Genomic DNA, 23077 nt, shown 5'->3' with positions numbered 1-23077 from the left:
TTATACAAACATTTAGTACAACAAAAACATGCATGTGTATAAAAACGACTATAGGTTTGCCATCAAGGGGCACACTGTGTCAGGAGCCCCTACCTTTTTAGGACTATATCAACTTGCAATGTATCACCAGAAAGCATTTAACCATTCCCCCTAAATTTAAACGGGAAAAACTTTAAATAGAAATAAACCTTAATAGGTAAGAGTTGGCACAAATACATCTAAAACAAAGACGAAATGGTACCCAATATATAATTACTGGTTGTTGACAGCAAATTATCTATGGGCTGTCTGACCCCTGAAACTAGGCAAACTAGTCCCAGCCGTGCATCTCAAAAGGAGAAGTTCTGTAGAGCTGGGGACTTGGCTGCTCCCACTGGTTCAAGGATAGAGAGCACCATGCCAGGCCTCTCTAGTCTCAGGTAGGCAAGTGCGTGTGCACAAATGCGCTCACTCACCTCAGAAGACTGTCTTGGAAGGATGCAGGCCAGCAGAGCTTCCCAACAATTCATCTTGGGTCAGCTGCGCCCTGTTACAGGACTTGTCCCCAGCTTGAGCTTCTGTTGATAGGCAAGGTATGGGTGCAGACCTTTGGGTTAAATAGGAATTTTGAGAAGTGAGTGCCAAATCTGCTCCAAATCAGAGGGTTGCATTCTTTTCAACTTTTTGAAAAAACCCAATCACTGGCAGTCCGCACATTCAAACCGTTCCTGGGTTCCTCCAAGGAATCCAGGGACCATTCACGTGTTCTGGCTAGATCTGGTCTGGACTCTGCAAGCCTCACTCCACAACAAGCATTAGCCATGACCATAACATCAGTCTCCCACTCACTCTTGCAAAACACAGGCTGCAGGGCACAGCAATGGATTTTATACAGCAGCTCCATGTAAAGACTCCACAAAAATTAAACAGGATTTTCAGTCACAATCCAGTAGGGTACCACTGAGGCACACCAACCATAAGAGGCTTGGGCGCATCAACGGCATACACAGGATTTGAAGCATTTGATGAGGAGCCATCAGGGAAATGTTGTGCTAAACAGTCTAGACAAAATGCAAAAACTAGTTGGTGAGCATAAACTTTTTTTTTTAAACTCAAAATCACAAATTACACTGACGGAAGGGGCTCAAAGCATGTGCACTTGAGTGCAAAAGGTCTCTTGTGCAATGTTCTACATTTCTAAAATGGAGTGGGAATGTAATTAATAAAACACGCTTCAGCTTTCCGCTCAGTTTTGGAAAAAGTGTCAAGCCTCCACCCACCACTTCATAACTGAGATAGCCATTTACAAGGAATTGCTATAAAATGTGCTGGCTTACTCTAGGGTGGACTGGCCTATAGAGAGCTCTGGAGATTTCCCAATAGGCCTCTGCACCCTGGGCCTCTTATGTGTGGTAAACAAGTTTATTTCTACATTTTCTCACAGGAAAACGTTTGGGCTTGCTGACAATGTATAATAAGGGGATACTTGTGGCAGTAACCATTACCTATTAATTATGATGCTATAATGCAAAAGTTATTTGAAATATCTTCTCCCAGTTTGGTTAACTATTCATAAGAGGAAGGGAGGAAACACATACTTGGATCCACCAAATCATTAATAAAAGTGTTATGTATAACAAATCCCTATAGAAACAAATAACATGATTAAGTTTAAAACAAGATAAAATCACGTAGCAACATTACAAGCAGGTATACTAGGCAGGCTTGATTTCAAAGAAGGTAGCAGGCGCTCCTCTCCAGAAAGAACATGACATGATAACCTGTTCTGAGATGAGTTTGCAGCACACGCTTTTTGCTCACTGTACCTTTCACAGATGGGAAATATCCATTTGCATATCAGTCTTTGTCCCGCCCACATGGGCAGTCCAGCAACGAAATGCTATGGCAATTCCTCTCTGAACAAGAGTACCAAAAGCAACCCCATACACGTGTGTCAGCCTTGTTGGGCCTCATCAGTGAGGTGAAGCTTTGTCTCTCTGAGCACAGTGAGCAGGGTGTCCACGTCTGGTTGCCCCCAGGTAACTCAGGCTTTATGAATGACCCTGGGTTGGTGGCTATTCTGGTCAATAAGAGCATCCATGTGTAACCATGATGGTCAGGAGTGCCCAGTGGGCAGATACCGGATACTGACGGGTGTAGTGGACTCTGCGGTCATCACTTTGGGATATATTTACACGCATCTCCCCATCACAAATTAATGTTCAAATTGAGCAGATTGTTTCTGCAACAACTTAAATTAAGAGACAGAAAGGGCAGAGGATAGGTAGTGGAATAGACTCAAACAAGGTTGCAGGTGGGTTTATTCATGGCATAAGTGGCTCTGCAGTGCACAGAGAATACATAAGAGTATGGATGATGTCATTCCTTTGGGAGCACACTGCTCCCTTTCACGCATTGCTTGCTCACTGCCAGGGTGGAGATACCCTACCGCCCTCAGGGGATTTCTGAGCACTTCCCCCATTGATGGTAGATCTAGAATTAACAAACTCTATACTGAAAGACCATTTGAGACTCAATGCAGATTATCTGGAAGATGCCGCAAGTTCTTGAGGGGACTAGTTGATATTTTCTGCCAAATGCATGGTCGTGAGTGATGCCAGCTCATCAAAAGCAGTGTTACAGGAGAGGGTGATGGATAAAAGCGATAGCTGTAAAGAGGTAATGGAGTGAATATCTCCCAACTGTGAAGACACAGTATAAGGAGAGTTGTAGCAGCTTTGAAGAGGAGAGACTAAGAGAAGAGACACCCAGGGCACTATTCCTTGATAATTCACATCTATAGTTGGATATCCAAGGATATATGAACTCGAGGATAAAACGGGGACATGACTTGCCTGGCTTGCACTTAAGAGAAGAGACCGACAAATGGGTGGTTAAGATTAGTGGACTAAGGAAGACTGTCTTCAGTGAGCAAGGAAGGAAATAGCTGCAACCTTCACAGCTTGCTTCAAGAAATTATACAGCTTGGGCCATTGAGGACGACATTCCAAAATGTATGCGGGTCCTCCAGTTTGCACAAATAACAGCACAGTGTGACTCCCTGGAGGTGGCTATAACGGTGGTGGAAGTGGAACAAAGCATCCAGCAGCAGCAAAATGAGGACTCCAGGATTTAATGGGTTTCCTAGCTAATAGTGAAAGTCATTTGGTGGAAAACTTGGTGAGCATCTCAATTTGATTTCTATGAATAGTAACAGCACTTGTAATTTGGCTGGATTTTTCCAGATCTGTAAAAAAAAAAGTCTCTTGCCTTTCCAAGAAATCCCTGTGCACCTTTCGAGTGTTTTAGTGTTTTCAATCGGTCTTTGCTGTCACAGACTGGATTTGAATCCACATCGTCAGGACCAATGTCGAGACACTTATCCATTGACCACTTGAACATCTGATAATACATACAATATTTAAGTACAGCTTTGTAGGTTTGAAAGGTGTGCACCTTTGATACTTTGCATGCAACTTTATAGGTAACTGCTCTGCTTGTGTTATTTTCCAGGTGCTAATAATTAAACTACTGAAATGTAAATGTTTATGTTGGGCAGGGAAAAATCTCCTTAGTCAACATCCCCAGCCCTCTTCCCTGGTGGGACTCCCAGTTAATTATTTCCATTTCAGGTACTGGATTTTTGGGATAAGGGAACGCTTAAGAACAGCCTTGATTGTAGTATTACATACACAAAGAAAGGAAGCATGCCATAAATCATAGCACCCCATTTCGCCATTGAAAGGGGAGACGAAGATGTTGGCTAAAACAGTATGGATTAGGCTGATGGAAGTGATTACATCACCAACATCCAAGTAACCCGGGAAGATCTGTGCAAATGACCCTCAGAAGATGGCCCTAACATTATCAGATGGGCTCCCGGGGCAACCTTTTGCATTCCTATTACTGGATTCGCAAAAGGCCTTTGTCTCAGTGGAGTGGGCATTTATTTGGGCTATTTTGAAAATATGGGTTTTGGTCTTGATCTTTACGAGTTTGGTGCGTCTTCTGTATATATCCCCTCTGGCCAAGGTTAATGCCAATACCGTCCAGTTTTTACCCTGCATTGGAGGACCATGTCTCCACCCCTGGTTTGCATTGGTGATGGAGCCACTTGCAGAATGGATCAGGAGATAAATGTTCAAGGGCTCCAGTGTCCAACGGGCAGGGAATCACTACATGCAGAAAACCTTAAGTTACATCCGAGTATCGATACCATTAGCTCTGAATATCATTGAAGAATTTTGACAAAAGAGCAAGTTCAGGATTCACTCAGCAAAATCATTGTAGGTCATCAAGCAAGTTGATTGCCTGCTGAAATGGAGCCTGTCTCTTTCAGGTATCTCGAGATTCATGCTGCTAGAAACAGGGCATATTTCCTTAGACTGAGCTAGGCTCCCCATAATGGTTTCCTAGCAGATGTTAAAAGTTGGACAAGGCTACTTAGTATTTGTGGAGTCCATTTGAAAAATGATTGCCTTCATGTAATTCCTTTACACAATGCAGGCTATGCGTGGAAACTTCCCATAGCAGAGTTTAATGAGATGGAAAGTAGGCCTTGTATATTGTGGGGGTAATGGAGTTGTGAGGGTGGCATTGAAAACCATGGGTACATGGGAGGAAGACTGGGTCTCTTAAAGGGTACTCCTGGGTGTCGCATATGATTATTGCTAACCCCTGGGTCTTTGCAGATAGGAAAAACATTAGGGTGGTTAGAGACAGCAAGAAAGGGGCAGACAGCAATTCAGACCCTGCCACTGCACAAGACACGTATTCAGCAAGAAACCCCCACCCCCCCCCCCCCCCCCCCCCCCAACCACCCCCACCCCACCCCCCAGGCAGGCAAGTTGGTGATCCAGATACGGCAGAAATGGACAAGGAAATAGGTTAGTGTGTGTCACTTCATTAACACCTACGTGGGAGAACTACTTTCTGAAGTGAAAGGAGTTGCATATAACAAGGTCTGGGAAGACCAAGAGTACAATGCAAATTGGGATGTAGGGAGGGGCAGTTTAAATGTGTTGATGATCCTCAAATGATTTACAAATAGATAAAAGGCATCTATAATTTCGACATACTATCAAAGTCCACTTGAAAGGAAAGTCTGGGATACCAGAAGGTTCCCCGCTGGAACGGTGGGTTTTGGGAGGGGGAGATCTTCACAAAGGCCATGGTATTGCACCATATAAAAATGGCCATTAAGAGCACAAACGCAGGACCATTGTTCAAAATTAAAGGAGCATGGGAGGCAGATCTGTAGAAGCTGGAAGGAGAATTTGCAACAATGTATGCCCCTAAGGAGAATGCAATTAGTGCCAAACGATCCAATACAAAAAAAGCTGCACCAAATGTTTTACTCTCTTCATTACTTCAAGAAAGGTTGGTAGAAAAAATGCATTGGAGATATGGAGAGTGGGGCTGTATATATCAATGGAAATGGAGAAACCGGTTTACAAGCAATTGGGGCTACCCGTCAAACATAACATTTCAGGAAGATGGTGAGACGCAACAGGGTAATTTGATTAGGGTGGTGGCAGGGAGTGGTCTGTATTTTTGGTGCATTGGGAGGACATGTGTGAACAGATTATCTGTGGAAGAACCTGTGTCTTTTGTGAGGTTGGAGGGTTGTATTTGTTTTATATATTTTGCAAAAATGTTAAAAAAATTACTAGCTAGCATTCCACAATGTAGATTAATTCAGAGCGGATATCCAAGCCAGCTCTGCAGGAATCCACATTCTGGAATGCCACATACACCCTTCGATTTCTGTGCAGACAACTTAGTTCAATGTAGTAAACACATTTAAGAAACATATGCACAATACCCTAGTATTACCAATGTCTTGACCTAGCCGGGTTTCCTAAAAATGGACCACCGTGGACCCGTTCCCTCTTTGGACTTTCTGCTTCCTATCACTAAAATGCTAGAAGCCACTTAAATTCCCCACAACTTCCATACAATAAAGGAATCCGACCGTACTATGCCAACAATGAAATCTGCCACTGCAATGCCCACTGGACGTTACGTGCCTGGCCTTATTGTGTTTAAACCTAAATCAAACACTAATGAAATCCGTCATTGCGGGAAATAACAGAATATGGCCATATTGTGCCAACTGGCCACAGTAGAACGAGCAATGGTCACTGGAATGCTAGCTGCCTAATCAAATCTGGCAGTGTAGTGATGCTGGGCACAACATAACTTTACTTCTATGTTACTGACATATCTGACAATGTTTTCAGCACCTGGAATTTGATGCCCAGGCTTATCAAAACCAAGGTTTTACTTTGGCTCTTGAAGCGAACAACTAGCATACCACAGGAATACTACCATCATCCGAAAACCAGCACATATAGCAATGCCTGCCAAATGGTGGTCTACCTTGAGAATATGGTCATTAAAGTTCAAATGGTGTGATGCTTAAGCTAAAATATGGCGCTGGTGCACAGTGCATACTGGGGGCACTCAGAGCCATAATGGATATTTATTCCATGCCTCAGTGAAAAGCTGCACTTGCTTTGCTGAAAAACATGTTTTCAACGTTATTAGTTGCTGAGCCTGGTATGCAGGCCTCAGCCAAGGACACTGCGCTGGTACCCGATAAGAAGGTAATTCCCGTGCCAAGGTTAAAGATGAGTTATGGAATTGTTTTCCGTGGTGCTTTAGATGAGGGAAGCGCTTTGCTCCTTGGGGTTACTGTCGGTTGGCACGGCCGGCAACCAACGGTCACTCATCAATGCGCAAGCGCTAATGCCAGAAGGTTCGAGAAATTGGCACCCCTTTTGAGGAGGGCATATATGCGGAGCTCTGGAAAGGTCAGGCAGGAAAGACACAAAGCCCTCAGTCGGAGGGGGATGCCTTGTTCCGACCTTCCTGTGGGGTGTTGTGCTCTCGGCCTGGCTGTTACCGGGGTCTTCCAGCCGCTTCTGGCGAGATGAGGGATTCAGTTACGCCCATGGTGATGTATTCTTTTTAATTCACTATCTTTTCAGTGATTTATTTCTGTGTTATCACTTGCTGCTTATGTATGCTTAACTATGAATAAATAGCCGTATAAGTGCTCATTATCCTCTAACTGCGTGTCTGGTTGTGAGTTATTGTTCAGTCTACCTGCGTTCAAAGTATTTGCTCTGCTCTGCAAATGTACTGGTGATAAATAACTGTCTGTGCACTCTTTGCGTGCAATACATTTTTGGTGACGAGGATGGGATATTTGTGATGAATTGCTCCAAATATTAAAGAATCTGTTTGAACGCAGATAGGCTTTGCTTACATTGCAAGCGAAAGTTTGTTTTCATTTGGCAGTGAGTGTCGGACTGTGTTAATCTGTTTTTTTTGTGTGTGCGCGAGTGACTGCAGAGTGGAAAGAGAAAAAAAAAAGAGGTTTTGTAAATTACTGTAATGATGAATAGTTTGTTCAGGAAAAAGGGTGTTCCCGCTGGCGGTGAATGTCCCGAGGTTATGATTCCAGGGTGGACTAAAAGCCCATATGATAGGTTAGCCTAGGTGTGGGTGTGTGGATCTGGGCTGAGTGAAACATGGGACGGTAGTTTGGGAGAGGCTGCTCCATCAGAAGTAATGTTTTGTTTACAACAGATTTCAGTAGAGAGGGGAAAGGAATGCGCCGCATTGCGCAGGTGCGGGTGGGTCCTCTTGCATGCCTACAGGAAAATACATCAAAAAAATGTAGAAATGAAAGAGCATATTTTGCCATTAGAAAAAGAGTTGGCTGCCAAGCAGCAGATAGCGTCGATGCAGGAAATTCAGATTAAACTTTTTAAAGACAAGGCTGATAAATATCAGGCTGTGGCAGAGAGGGCTGCAGTTAGGGTAGCCCAGTACACATATAAAAAGAGGTGAGGGGATCAACCAAAGGAAGGTGGCAGCTGTAATTGCTACCGCAGCTGTGGATTGGGACCCTGATAAGTGGGAGATATTTTTGACTCAACAAGCCCAGAGAGTAGCTCGGCTAATGAGTCAGATTCTAAAGCAGAACTTAAGTAAAAGACAGTGGCAGTGAAGCCGGTTAGGAGACAGGGTGCCGGACCCCACCTGCAGAATCCTGCAGGCAGGTTTGTGGATTTAACCACGCTGGAAGATTACACCCAGCAGGAGGTTGGGGAAATCATTAATCGTCTGAGGCTAAAGTCAGGGAAACCTTTACTGACATGGATGGTGAGATTGCTAGATGGGGGCACCGCAGGGTTGTTGGTAGATTCCACAGACTCACCGCGCTTTTTGCCTTTGTCAACTGACACCAATGTACAGGAGGTCTTCAGGGCAGGGCCGCCCCCTGATGAAAATGGGCAAGATTCACAGGTGTCTTTGTTGCACCTAGCAGCCCAGGCATCTAACCGTAAGTATCCTATTACCACAGATTGGCCTAGCGAGGAAAAGAAGTGGTACACTTTGAAAGAAGTGATTCAAAAGGTCAGATAGCATTCTATAAAGGAGGCAATTCATGTAGATGCACCAGGACACATGGGGGCCGTGCTGCTCTGTTTCAACCAGGAATATGGTGATCAGAACTGCTCCGCCCGCATACAAAAGTGTCATTATGACTTTGCTCGTAGGTATGACGGGCAAACCCACTGATGAAGTAGTGGATGCTATCCGGCAATTGGCAGACTTAGGGGAGTGGGACAAGAGTGATGGACATTTTTTTGGCTTTGTTAAAAGATGGTGTGCCACGAGAAGAAATTGATGGCATTGAAACCAGGGTAATGTATGAGCTATACAAAAAGAGAGGGCTTGCAGCCAAAGACCATTATAAACAGAATAAAAAACAAGTTGTGACTAAGCCACAGAGGGACACCTCACCTTCCGCCCCTCCTGAGGAAGAACAGGAAGAAAGGTCTATGGGGACTCCTTCCCCGTAGCAACCAACATATGCTGATTTGAGGAAGGTGGTGAGTGCAATGTTAGAGGCAGAGTCAGGTTACACTCATTCAAAATTTGACTCGGGTTGCGGCCAAGCTGCTGCTGCAGCGTCCGCTCGCATAAAAGTTGATAGGCGGCCCCATGTTAATGTTAAGATTTTTTGGGGGCCAGGAAATATGCAACGTGTGCGTGCAAGCATTGATAGACACCGGGGCGGAGGCCTCTACGATTCATGGAAATCCAACACGATTCAAAGGCAGACACTTTACCATTACAGGGCTAGGGGGGAAGGAGACTCCCGCAGTACAAACAGAAGTGGATATGAAAATAGGCAATTTGACTAGGCAGAAATACCAAGTGTTGATTGCCCCAATACCCGAGTACATAACTGGTTTTGACATTCTAGAAGGATTGACTTTGGGACTTGGATGTAAAACGTATCAGTTTGGGGTGAGTGCATTGACCTGCACACCCATTACCGTAGGCAAATTGAAGATGCCCCCAGTGTAGGTGCCTTTGGCGACCAAGCGGGTAGCGATGAAGCATTATCGCATTCCCGGGGGGCACAAGGAAATTTCAGACACCATCAAAGAGAGTACGTAGAGGCGGGTGTGTTACGCCCTATTACTACCACATGGAACAACCCACTCTGGCCTGTCAAGAAAGGGGACGGGTCTTGGAGGATGACCGTGGATAACTGCGAGTTAAATAAATACACTCCTCCCTTGGTGCCCGCAGTCCCAGATGTCATTACCCTGATTGAGAATATCCAAATGTTTGAGGGGACCTGATATGCAGTGGTAGACTTAGCCAATGCATTGTTCTCTGTGCCAATTGCTGAAGAGTGCCAAGAGCAGTTTGCATTTTCTTGGAGCGGGCGTCAGTACACCTTCACAAGGTTACCTATGGGGTACATGCATAGCCCGACTATCTGTCACCGGCTGGTGGCAGAGCACTTGGACAAGATACTGTGTAAACCTGACATACAAATCTCTCACTAAATTGATGATATTTTGATTCAGGGCAAGGATGAGCGAAGTGTGCAAAACCAGTTAGAAGTCATTATGCGAGGATTGAAGAAAGAAGGGTGGGGGATTAACCCAAACAAAATTCAAAGCTCAGCTGAGACAGTGATATTCCTAGGGATTCAGTGGCATAATGGGCATCGAGAGATGGTGCCGAAGGCCCGACAGAGGTTCACCACTCCAATGAACAAAAAGCAAGCTCAGCAGTTCATAGGGCTGTTTGGATTTTGGGGACAGCACATTTCCCATTTAGGGCAGATACTGGCCCCCCTCTACAAAGTGAAACGAAAGAAATATGAGTTTCAGTGGGGGGAAGAGCAGCAAAAAGCATTTGATTTGGTGAAAGACACCGTGCAGCAGGTGCTTAATTTATGGCCATTGAAGGAAGGCAAAGTGGAATTGAATGTGTCTGTGCAAGACAATTACGCTAACTGGAATGTGTGGCAGAAACAGGACAGAAAACGTGTGCCATTGGGGTTCTGGAGTCGTAAGTTGCCCGATGCTGCTAACTCATACACTCCGTTCGAGAAACAGTTGCTGGCATGTTATTGGGCCCTGGTCGATACTGAGCAAATGACAGTGGGGCATGTTGTGTTGATGAGGCCTGAAATCCCGATTATGCAATGGGTGCTGAGCTCTCCTAAAACACACAGAATAGGACACGCTCAAGAAGCCAGAATGATTAAATGGAAATGGTATATTCAAGACAGAGCTAAATCAGGGAAGGGTGGGGTTGCAAAATTACATGAGCAAGTAGCCAACATACCACCCTCAGATTACATACCACCGTAAGTGCCTGAGAAACACGAGTCTCCCATGAAATGGGGAGTATTTTATGGCGATCTGACCGTAGAGCAGACAGAGAGCATGCCTGGTTTACAGATGGCTCAGCCCGATATGTGGGAACCAAGCGATACTGGAAAGCGGTGTCAAACAATCCCAAGACTAAAACGATTTTGACAACGTCAGGGAAAGGGAAGAGCAGTCAGTTTGCAGAACTTTACGCAGTTTACCAAGCATTGAAACAAGAGACCTCTGGTCAATGTCATTTGTACACAGATTCATGGTCAGTGGTAAATGGATTGGCGGTGTGGCTGCCAACCTGGCAAAAGAATGGGTGGAAGATTCATTCAAAAGAGTTGTGGGGAAAAGAACTGTGGCGAGATATTGCAGAAATGGTATCACAAAGTGAAGTCACTGTATATCATGTGGATGCGCATTGTGCTACAGATTCATTAGAACATTGGTTTAATTCTGTTGCAGATGAACACACCAAGATTTCATCTGTGGATGCGGAGGCTCAGGAAGACGATTTGGAGGGTTTGGCCAAATGGGCTCACCAGAAATGTGGGCACCTTGGAGAAAAGGCTACTATCAGGTGGGCACAAGCTCGAGGAATCAGTATTTTCTGTCAAGACTCGGAGGCTCAGATTATGCTCAAACTTCTCTTTACTCACTTGAGCAGCATCAAGAAAACAACAATCATGAAAAACAATAAACCACAAATCCCAACATATTTGTAGTCTGTTTTTCATAGGTTTTTCTGAACACGTGACTTCATTCCCCAATCACGATCACTTCTCCTCTATAACATGCTCTGATTCCATAGTCCTTCCTCTTTCTTTGCTCCTCGAGCAACCGAGATAAGTGACATTTATTTACCTTTATGTGCATGCTGATTATATTGACAGTGTTTATGTTTATTATACGCTTTAGATAGTGCGCGCGCATAGAAGAACGCGTAGGCAAGCAGCGTGTGGGTTTGATTGGCAGAACATATCTGCGGGGAAAGACGCGATGGGACTTTTCGTTCCGGCGTCGGATTCACCTCGTTAGGAGGCACTGCTATCATGGACGGGACTCCCGGCGCCGTTGCGAACTTGCGTTTTGTGAGAGAAAGTTGGTTGTGTGCACACGGGAGAGTCCCTTCTGCATTCCAAGGCCATTAACTTCACAGAGGCATCTTTCACTGCGTGGTGTGATTGCTCCTGCTGCAGGGAAGCAGCAGCTCAAGTCTGTGAGCCGCGGGCGTCACCTAGTGGTGAGAACAGGTACCGCAGGCAAGGAGAGTATTGATTTGAAGCCTGCAAGTCTGGTGAAGCCAGGTAAAATCCTAGTCCCCTCATTATATTGCCTGCTGGGGAGGAGGTATTAAGAGATTGTGCAAGATCTCATTGATGGGCTCAGTCCCAGGCAAAACTGCTATTTGATACCGAGACTCGCCAAGCTACAATATAAAATATATATATTTTGACGGGTGCAGCCCAGGTGAACTGCATATAGATCCTTTAAGGTACTACTAATATGAGCGACTACTCAGACGATTCTGAAGGCCCTCACGTCAGCGGGCTGCGTATGAGTGAGGCACACAGGAAGAAAGGGGGAAGCAAACATAAAACCCGCAGGGACCGTAGCGCCCAGTCCCCCCGCCCCGGGTTCACACCGCAGATCCAGCGCGGGGAAGAGGAAGGTGAGATCTCACGAGACGCGAGTCACAAGCTCAAGCAAGTCGGATGATGACTATTGCAAGAGCAGTTCTAGATCTGAGGGATCCACCTCATCAGAATCTCAGACCTCCCCAGAAGAGGATGAAAGTCAGCCTAAGAGTAAAAAAGGCAGGAGGGAAGAGGAGGATCCTCTCGGAGACGAGTTCGATCCCGACGACCTTGTTCATCCAAGGTCCAGTGAGTGGGACCCTCCGGAAAAGATTGCGGAGTACATCAGAAGACGCTTGAGGGCGCCGCTGAGCAAGCAGGCAAGATCTAAACTGAAAGCAGAGTGTCCGAGACCAAGGGTTCTGGATGGGGTAGCGGAGACCCCTGAAATCGATGACAGAATCCTTACGTTCCTGGGCATGTATAGCAGGGACGTAAAGAGAGGCATCGATAGGCCCTGGAGGTCCTGCCAGGATAAGTTGCTGGACATGCTAGGGCCAATTACGAGAATCTGGCAGCTGGCGGAAGAGGCTAAGGCCAAGAAAGAGCCTATGGACCCAGACATTGTAGCTGGCTTGGCTCAGAGGACCCTCTGTCTGCTAAGTAACACGAATACAGCGTCATCCTAATGAAGCTGCATTACAGGCTAGGGGAGATGACAACATCTGAGCAGGCAATGGCAGCAAAGGGCAAGCTGTTTGGGGACCTGTTCATTAAGGACATGGCAAAATTCGCCAGTACGTACGTCTCAATGGATAGGGCCCAATCTTCTCTTTAGAAAATATTCGGCCGGAAGGTTTTCGACAGGGCTGGAGGAGGAGGAAAGGCCCGCTCGTCCAGCTGTGGCCAATATAGAGGCCCCTATAGAGACAGAGCCTCTTGGAAACAGGAAGATCGGAGATCCAACCCCTTCTTCCCTTCCAGGGGAAGAGGCAGGGGTAGAGGTTAGAGGAACAATGGCAGACAACAGCACCAGAATAATTCAGGTGAGAGATGTAGAATGCACAAATAGGTTGGATGTGAGTATTCCTCTAGTAGGAGGGAGAGTGCCGTTGCATATAGGAAAATGGGAGGAGTTGTCCTCAGATGCATGGATAAGGCAGACTGTGCGAGGTTTTCAGTTGGAATTTTGGCAAGAGCCATATCAAGAAGTGTTGCCGAGGCAGATAAAGTTCAGCAGAGAAGATGAGGGACTTCTAGACAAGGAGGTAGAATTACTCAGGGTAAAGAACGCAATAGGTCCAGCCTCAAAAGGTCCGGGAGGTTTCGTAAGCAATCTGTTTTTAGTGAAAAGGAAAAGCAAGGTAAGGCCAGTGATAAACCTGAGGGGTTTGAATTACTTCCTAGTGTACAGGCACTTCAAGGTGGAAGGCATTCATCTTTTAAGAGATGTTCTCCAGCAGGGAGATTGGTTGGCAAGGATAGATCTCAGAGATGCATACTTAATGATTCCAATCCAAACAGAGCAGACAAAACTTTTGCAGTTTCTATGGAAAGGACAGAAGTGGGAATTCAAATGCCTTCCGTTTGGGTTGGTTTCAGCGCCATGGTGTTTCACCAAGCTATTGAGACCGGTGGTAGCATACCTGAGAGAGCAAGGGATCAGGCTGATCATTTACCTGGACGATATCTGTCTAATGTGTCAGGACAGGGGAGTTCTAGTACAACAGGTTCAGGTAGCTACTGGTTTGCTACAGCAGCTGGGACTTCTGATAAACTGGGAGAAGTCGGAACTAGAGCCAGCGCAGGAAATGGAATTTCTGGGGTTCAGCTTAGAGATGACCAAGGGTGTTCTCAAGCTCCCGTTGGACAAAGTGAACTCAGTGAAGAAAGAAATCAAGAGTATGATGACGAAACAAGAGGTTTCATTGAGGGGAAATAGCGAGACTAGTAGGCCGTCTGTCATCTTCAATTCAGGCAATATTCCCAAGTCCTCTGCATTACAGAGCATTGCAGAGGCTGAAGATAGATCATCTCAGGAGAGGTCTATCTTACGAACAGAAGGTGAGGGTATTGCGGGAAGCGATATTGGAACTGGAATGGTGGTACTACCACATGGAAGCATGGAATGGCAGGGCAATATTTGGCTCATCACCGGACCTGGTGATAGTCTGACGCCAGCTGATGGGGATGGGGAGCCAGATGTGGAGACCAATCGACAGGAGGGAGCTGGTCGAGCGAAGAGCTGGGTCTCCACATCAATTGCCTGGAACTTCTGGCGGGCTCCTTCGCAGTCCGGTGTTGGACCCGGGAAGGAGTGAAAGCTGCCATTCTGTTGAAGATGGACAACGTTTCGACGACTCAGTATTTCATGAGATAATGCATCGCAGGGGTTCGTGTCAGACAGATCTGTTCACCTCCAGGCTGAACAGGAAGATCTCCAGGTTTTACAGGTGGAGACCGGATCCGGAAGCGACGGCGACAGATGCTTTTCTCCAGGCCTGGGGACCAGCAAGAGAATATGCATTCCCTCCGTTCGTCATGATAGCACGCACAGTGGCGCAAGTCAGGTGGTAACAAGCCACAGTGATTTGGATAACACCAGAATGGAGAGGTCAAGCTTGGTTTCCGGATCTTCTGGAGTTGTCTTACGAAGCTCCAATTCGGTTACCAGACAGAGAGGATATATTGTTAAATCCAGCAGGAGAGATTCATCCATTGGTCAGGTCAGGGAACTTGAGTGTCATAGCTTGGGCGATTTCAGGAAAAATTGGTCTAAGCTAGGACTTTCAGGCACAGCTCAAGAATTTATTATAGAATCATGGCCACCGGCTACAGGGAAGGCCTATATAGTGTCATGGAATAGATGGAGTGATTGGTGTCTGGAGAGAGAGGTTGATCCCGTACGTACAGATGTAGTGCACATAGTGAATTTCTTAGCGGCGCAGGCGAAGGTGTACAGGACCATTAACAATTATAGACCAGCGATTTCGGCAGGTCATTTGTACATTGAGAGTAAGCCGGTAGGCGAACATCCCCTGGTAAGTAGGCTTCTAAAAGGCATCAGATGCATGAGACCACCTGCACCTAGATATTCTCATTCATGGGACGCGAGTATAGTATTCAAGATGTTTGAGACTTGGCCAGACAATGAGTTCTTGTCTAGGAAAGCGTTGTCGGCTAAGTTAACTACCCTATTGTGTCTGATTTCTGGTAAGAGAGTATCCGATGTGAAGGTTTTAGAAGTAAATAGGAAATCCTTTTCACCTTCAGAGGTAGTATTTTACATAGAGAAGAGAACAAAGACAAACATTAAATCAGTTGAGTACATGGCTTTTCCGGGGAAACCCAAATTGTGTTCAGTTATATGCTTGAAAGTGTACGAAGAAAGAGCAAACATGGTGAGACCTGTGGGAGAGTATCAATTGCTGGTAGCTATTAGGAAACCTTTTAGAGCAGTAGCATCAGCCACTTTGTCTAGATGGGTCAGGTGGTGCATGGCTGAAGCAGGCATAGATGTAAGTCAGTTTGGAGCACATTCCACACGTGGTGCTATGGCATCATCTGCTTTTATGGCAGGAGCCCGTCTGGAAGATATTCTAAAGGCGGCAGACTGGTCTAATGAAGAGACGTTCAAGAATTTTTATTTCAGACAAGTGGAGCAAGTAGAGTCGTCGGTGGTAGGTAAGCTTTAAACGAGCATAATCTGAAACTCCAAGTCTTGACACAGAATACAGATTTTCCATACATTTGTTAAATAAAGTCATGATTCTATTAAAGACTCAGAGACGAAAAATTATTCCACCCAATTTCAATCACTGCTATACAAGTAGATAATGTGATATTTGAAAAATAATGCAAGCTTGTATTTGGTATGATATGTTATTGTTATGCAATTGCCCACCCGTTCATAATGAGATTGGTAATAGTTTATATTTGTTTCAGGGACGGAGCAGAAAACAACGCCTTGAGAAGAATATAAGGGAGAATTAAGTCGTCTACCGGTTGTGGCGCAAGTTTGAATTAGTTCTGCGAAAGAAAGAGGAAGGACTATGGATTCAGAGCATGTTATAGAGGAGAAGTGATCGTGATTGGGGAATGAAGTCATGTGTTCATAACCTATGAAAAACAGACTACAAATATGCTGGGTTTTGTTGGGATTTGTAGTTTATTGTTATTGTTTTTCATGATTGTTGTTTTCTTGATGCTGCTCGAGTGAGTAAAGAGAAGTTTGAGCATAATCTTTTGCCTCCTAGTCTTTAATAGAATCATGACTTTCTGTAACAAATGTATAGACAATCTGTATTCCTTTAGAGGTAGTGAAAACAATCATTTTGAAATGTCCGGTGTGCCAACACCAACAGCATAGGCCTATCCCGCAGATTGTCCAGGGCACATTGTGGAGAAGAAAGTTACCAGGTCAAATTTGGCAGATTGATTACATCGGTCCTCTGCCAATCAGCAAAGGCTGTCAGTATGCATGCACCATTGTGGATACATACTCTGGATGTATGATGGTTTTGCCGTGCAAACGTGCCACACAACTGACCACCATTAAGTTGTTGTATCAGATCACGTTGCATTACGGAGAGCCTTTGCAAATTCAAAGTGACAATGGGTCACACTTCAAAGGCAAATTAATTCAGGAATATTGTCAGGAAAAGAGTATTGAGTCGCTCTACCACATGCCCTATCACCCCGAAGCTTCAGGATTAATTGAAAGAATCAATGGTTTATTGAAAGAACAGCTGCACAAATCTGGAGGGCAGTTTAGCAGGCTGGCGTGATTGTGTGGTTGATGCGGTGCAAGTGCTAAACAATAGGCCTGTGAATAATCGTGAAACTCCATTGTTGCGACTAATAACTCCTGCTTTACAGATTCAACCTAACCCAGTTAGAGAAACTCTATTGTACTGGGAAATTACCCCAGGTTCTTTAGCTCCCTATCGGACGACTCCAGAGTCAGCAGGGGCAGAGACTTGCATTCTCATGAAGAAATCAGATTAGACCAGAGAGGGATTGTTGTGATTGAAAAAGGGATTGGAGTACAAATTCTTCCAGAGCATATGGGATGGATTGCCGCTAGATCTGGATTAGCATTGAAGGGAGTCCAAATGCTAGGAGGGGTCATTGACGCAGATTACCAAGGCGAGATCAAAGTCATCCTAATGAATAGTGGGGACCAAGTGTTATTGATTCATAAGGGCGATCGGGTGTCCCAGTTGATTATTGTTCCTGTTAAGTTGTCCATGATTAAAAAGCGGGAGCCTCCCACAGTGTTAACTACCCGTGCGGATCGTGGGTTTGGCTCTTCAGACAGTATGGTACCGGGTGCAAAGGTGTGGGTTGAAAGACCAAGTGGCCCACCAGTGCCCGCAGATGTTATTGCATCAGGCAAAGACCAGGTAGTTTTAAGTAATGGAACCCGGTAAAGAAAAATGGCAGTATGTGCCCGCAGACAAATGTTACCTAATAGAGTGACTTTCAATAGTGATATCTCTTTTCTGAGTTTGCCTTGTGGATCCTGTGTCTGTCTGGTGTAATTGTGGGACTAAATGGACTCTGTTTGGGAGAGTCAAACGGCATGCTGCTACCCATGAAAAATGTCACATCTGTGCCAGCGATCCATGGGAAACCGATGATGAGCAATGATGTCCAAAAGCAGCCCTATGCCGATAAGCCAGCCAGACCGAAGAAATTGATTTGTGGAATGCAAAAAACACGTCAGGTGCAAGCGCAAACAACGTTGATGCCAGCTATGCAGGAGATATCTTTAGGACGGCGAAGATATTCCCCGATGATTGCCCAAACTGAGAATATGTGGACATATTTGGCACAGCAAGTGCTCAACATTACGCACTTTTGCCTTACTGACATGCAACATGCGTTAGCTTTGCTGACTACCTGTTTAGTAGCGATGCCGACGCCGGCTCCAATCTTGAGGCATATTTTCGGCGTCGTGCACAATGATTCTGCAGTTCAATATTCCGATATCAGACAATTCTTTTCAGTCTATGAGTACTGCAGGTTTTGCCAGGAAACCGATCGCAAGTGGAGAAACCTGACACGTATTATAACATACACTATAACTCAAGGCGATGTGTGTTACTTTATGACCTGCAATGTAATAGAAATTGGCAAATGCCAACAGCTGAATTTAACCAAACAGAAAAATCTAACTGCGTTTGAGAAAAGGTTGTATTCACGAGATACAAGGACATGTACCAGTGTGAATGTCTTGCAATCATACAGTGATAGCTGCCAGTCACCTTAATCATGTGAAACTTCCAACAGGATGGCTCTTCTCATGTGGCAATATCACATACACTTACATTCCAGCTAACATTTCCGGAGGTCCATGTGCCTTAACTCGATTAGGGCTAATGATGTTCCCTTTACACCCAGCAATGTCTCGAAGCAAAAGGTCAACTATTGAATCTGTGGGTTTATCCCCAGATTGTGATTCACATGTGCATTTGTTATCAGAGGCTGAGGTTCTAGCATTAGCCCTTTCATTAGTGGGAGTTTGGGGTTTAGCCGCTGGGGGTTACAAATCTTTAATTAAATTAGCATGTTTAGTGATAAAAGGACTTAATCATACTTCTCAAGCATTAGAAGAGTTGCTCCTTGATAGCAACTTATTAGAAAAGCAACTTTGCAAAGCAGGGCTGCCGTTGATTATCTATTGCTGAAACATAATTTGGGTTGTAACGCGGTTGAAGGTATGTGTTGTTTCAACCTAAGTGACCATTTGCGATCCATTGAAAGTCATATCCGAGGTTTGAGGGACTTAATTTCCCAAGTCTCTCAAGATCAAACTGAGAATTCCTGATATTGGGGGTACACTGCGTTACACCTTTGCTTGCATTTGTACTATTTTGGTTATTATAATAACTGGTTGTTTTTGTATTCAATGTATTCCCAACTTAGTTCTGATGTTTCGTCAGTTTCAGAAACCGGCTCCTCTACCACTGGGCTATGGAAGGTAAATATCCAAAGGTGGATTGTGATGCTTGAGCTAAAACATGGCGCTGGTGCGCAGTGCATTCTGGGGGCACTCAGAGCCATAATGGATATTTATTCCATGCCTCAGTGAACAGCTGCACTTGCTTTGCTGAAAAACATGTTTTCAACATTATTCGTTGCTGAGCCTGGTATGCAGGCCTCAGCCAAGGCCACTGCGTTGGGAAAGCTGGGATTCACAGGTGCCAGCTGGTACCCAATAAGAAGGTAATTCCCGTGCCAAGGTTGAAGGGAATAGTTTCTTACCTGTAACTCCATTTCTCCAGCATTGGTATTTTTCATGGATTCAGATGCTTAGAATATTCTCCGTCATCAGGCTGGGAATCCTCAGTAAATTATATAGACCTTTTCCATAGGAAAGTTTCGACACTTTTGTGTCCTATCTAGGTCGTTTTGGGCCGCGTACGCTTGCGCCACTACGACGTAGAGGTATAAGTAGCCCTGCCCCCGCAGCTCCCTCAGATTTCGACCCCCAAATTAATATGGGGGGACATCTGGTTTGCATGCCAGGGGAGGCCGGCGGGCACATATGAATCCATGAAAGATATCAATGCTGGAGAAATGGAGTTACAGGTAAGAAACTATTCCCATCTCCAGCATTGGATCTTTCATGGATTCACATGCTTAGAATAGATTGTACAGCAGTATCCCCCATAGATGGAGGTGTGTATGCAAACCAATAACATTGTAACCATGAATGCATATTCGCCCTGGCCAGACTTCAAATCATAGTACATGAACAGCTAAAAAACAACACTTTAAAGTACATTAGCTGAAGGATATACCCCCTTTACTGGGGCCTACCTTATTGAAACAGGTGCCGTAGGACTGCACGACCCATCTGTGTATCCTCAGCATGTTGTTGTTCGAGGCAATAATGCCGGGTAAACGTATGTGGTACCGACCAGGAAGCTGCCTGACATATATCTCCCAGCGGAATCCCGGACCACAATGCAGCCGACGACTAAGCAGATCTCGCTGAATGGGCTTGTGGACGTCCTTCCATCGGTTTCCCAGCTTTTGAGTGGCAAAACGAAATGGTAGATGACACCCAGCGGGACAATCCTTGTTTTGAGATTGCTTTACCTTTAGCCGAAGGGCCATAGGCCACAAATAGCTGTCTCGTGTCCCTGAGATTTTGAGTGCGATGGAGGTCAAATTTCAGAGCCCTTCTCACATCCAACGTATGGAGAGTCCTCTCCACAGCAGACAAAGGTGTTGGGAAAAACGTCGGTAGCACCATAGAAGAGTACTTATGGAACATGGTAGGGACTTTAGGAATGAAATGAGGATTAGTAGCCAACACGACTTTATTCTTGAAAAACCTCAAATATGGTGGATCGATCACTAACGCTTGTATTTCTGACAGACGTCTAGCCGAAGTAATAGCCACCAGAAAAGCCAGCTTCCATGATAGGAATTTCAATGACGACGATGACATCGGCTCAAAAGGAGCCCTCATTAGTGCTGCTAGAACCAGGTTGACTCCAGATCGGAGGAAACTTCTTCTTTGGAGGAAAAGTTCGGAACAATCCTTTCATGAAATGTTCAATCAACCAGTCACTAAATAATGGAGTTGAATGGCTCTTCCGAGTAAATCTCGAAATGGCCGCCAGATGCACTTTTATCGATGAAAAAGACAAACCTTTTTGAGCCAGGAGTAGTAAGTATGGTAGAAGCTGCTCCAGTGTGATGTGAAGTGGACGTAAACCTGGCTGATCCCCGCACCAAATACAGAATCTCTTCCATTTGTACGTATACGAAGCGTTCGTGGATGGCGCCCTTGCAGCATGCAAAATGCGACGACAGTCCGGTGGAATTGCTAACGTACCAAACTCGGAGAAATCAGGAGCTAGGATGTCAGACTGAGGCTGTCCGGGTCGTGGTGCCAAACTGCCCCTTTGTCCTGAGACAGAAGGTTCGGGATACTCTGGAACCTCATGGGCTCCGCTGCTGAAAGATGGAGTAGATCGGAGAACCACACTTGTCTCGCCCAGGACGGGGCCACCAGGATCACCCGACATGGATATCTGTGAATCCATTGCAGCGTCCGACGTATGAGTGGAAACGGGGGGGAACGCATACCAAAACTTGTCCGTCCACGGGAAAGAGAATGCTTCCCCCAGTGAGTCTTGTTGTGGCCACCTGCTCGCATATTGTGAGCACTTGCTGTTCTCTCTCGTCACGAAGAGATCTAGAGCCGGACGATCCCACTTTTCGAAGACACAGTGTAGTTGTTGGTCGTTCAATTCCCATTCGTGTAGTCGATTCATCTCTCTGCTGAGAGAGTCTGCTTGCACGTTTCTGACTCCTGGTAAGTGGAACGCTGTTAGGGAGAATTCTCTTTAGGCTGAATTTCCTAACCTAGTGAGTCGCCCAGAAGCTTTGCTGGATTTCTGGAGTTTGTTTTTATCCTCCTGCCAAGAGTGAGACTCTTTTTTTCCCCACTCTTGGACATGTTTATGGTGTTCCTTTGACTGTTAATGTGTTTTATGGGCTATCGGGTCCTTTACTTCATAGGGTCTCATGTGTTTTTATTATGTGTGTTACACAGCACCCTCCGTGCAGTAACCCAGGGGTGTCATAGTGACCCCCCCATCATAGACTCCATACCCTGGGACTGACTACTGTCTCCCAGGGCATGTAAAGTCACCATTGGCTTTACTAGTCCCAAATTATTAACAGAAACCAGTACAAACCATCATATTGTGGACGTACTGGTCGGGGCAATTCGATTGCCCCGGGGTCTGTTAGTCGAGGGGGCACGTCTCCGTCCCCCCTGATCGAGTTTTGGCTGGTGGCAGTGGAAACTACTTTTTATATTCGACCGCAAATATTTTCCTATGGGATTTTCCCATTGTTCGAGGCTACCAACTTTAATTATTTAATTCTCATAGCCTCGAACATACCGCCGGTTTATTTATTTAATATTAATTCGCCGGTTGGTATTTTTTTGCCAGGACTCTATTCTAAAATGGCGTCTGTGTTCTCTTCTGTGGCTCCAACACAAGTCGAGCCCTTTGTTCCACTTTTTGGTGGGCTTCTCCACAGAAGCCTCCAAAAGTGGTGCCACTCTGTCTGGGTACCACAGGGGGGTGTAGGAGGGGGTTTAGGCACCCTGGACTGAGTTACCTTGGTAACTCAAGTCGCACTCTTGTGTGATTGGCCCAAGTGGTGAGCCGGCCATCTCACCACTTAGCATGTTTGGTTGACAGCAAGGCTGAGTGAATGAGGGTATGCTGCATAAAAGCAGGGCTTTGGGGACTGGAACTTCAGAAGTCGCCACAGGACCTGAGAATCCGACGAGGGAGAAGCTGAGCCGACCTACCACGACGACACCACCGGTGGAGCCCTGCAGAACCGACTCACCACTTCCCGACGACAGAGAAGATCTCCCGGCTGGAGAGGCTTCTTCCCCTGACTGGTGGGCACAACCAGTTTTACTTTCCTTCTTCGCACCCCAGACCGGTTTGTGGTCGAACTGCCTGTTCCAAGCACCCCGGCGGCCGGATAGCCACTCACCACTGAACCGCGAATCAACAGACCGCTCCTTGTACCTGAGAAACTCTGCGGCTGGTTTCTTCCCTGGCAGTGCAACAGACTCCTGTCTTCCTCCCCGAGATCCTCTCTTCCCCCGGACGAAGCACCGACTTGCATCCGCTGCCAGGAACAACTGCCCCCGCTGGAGTGTTCTCACCACTTTAAGGTACTGTGTCCGCCAGGCCTCCCTTTCTAAAGATTGCTACAAGGTAATAATAACTCCTTAACCTTCTGGACTGGGCTGGCCGCCTTGAC

General features: G+C 45.8%; 1 protein-coding gene across 5 annotated transcripts in view; it reads right to left on the bottom strand.

Annotated features, from left to right (window-relative positions):
• The window catches only part of HNRNPAB (heterogeneous nuclear ribonucleoprotein A/B), a 142589-nt gene that overhangs the window by 5741 nt on the left and 113771 nt on the right, over positions 1 to 23077 (bottom strand). For all 5 annotated transcript variants that reach the window (XR_011304535.1, XR_011304531.1, XR_011304529.1 and 2 more), the window contains exon 11: positions 456 to 586. The gene's annotated coding sequence lies outside the window, so the exon portion shown is untranslated. The remainder of the gene's footprint in view (positions 1 to 455; positions 587 to 23077) is intronic.

Source organism: Ambystoma mexicanum, chromosome 3p (genome assembly GCF_040938575.1).
Source record: "Ambystoma mexicanum isolate Mex_15411 chromosome 3p, UKY_AmexF1_1, whole genome shotgun sequence".
Taxonomy (NCBI): domain Eukaryota; kingdom Metazoa; phylum Chordata; class Amphibia; order Caudata; family Ambystomatidae; genus Ambystoma; species Ambystoma mexicanum.
This window is presented reverse-complemented; position numbering and strand designations above follow the sequence as displayed.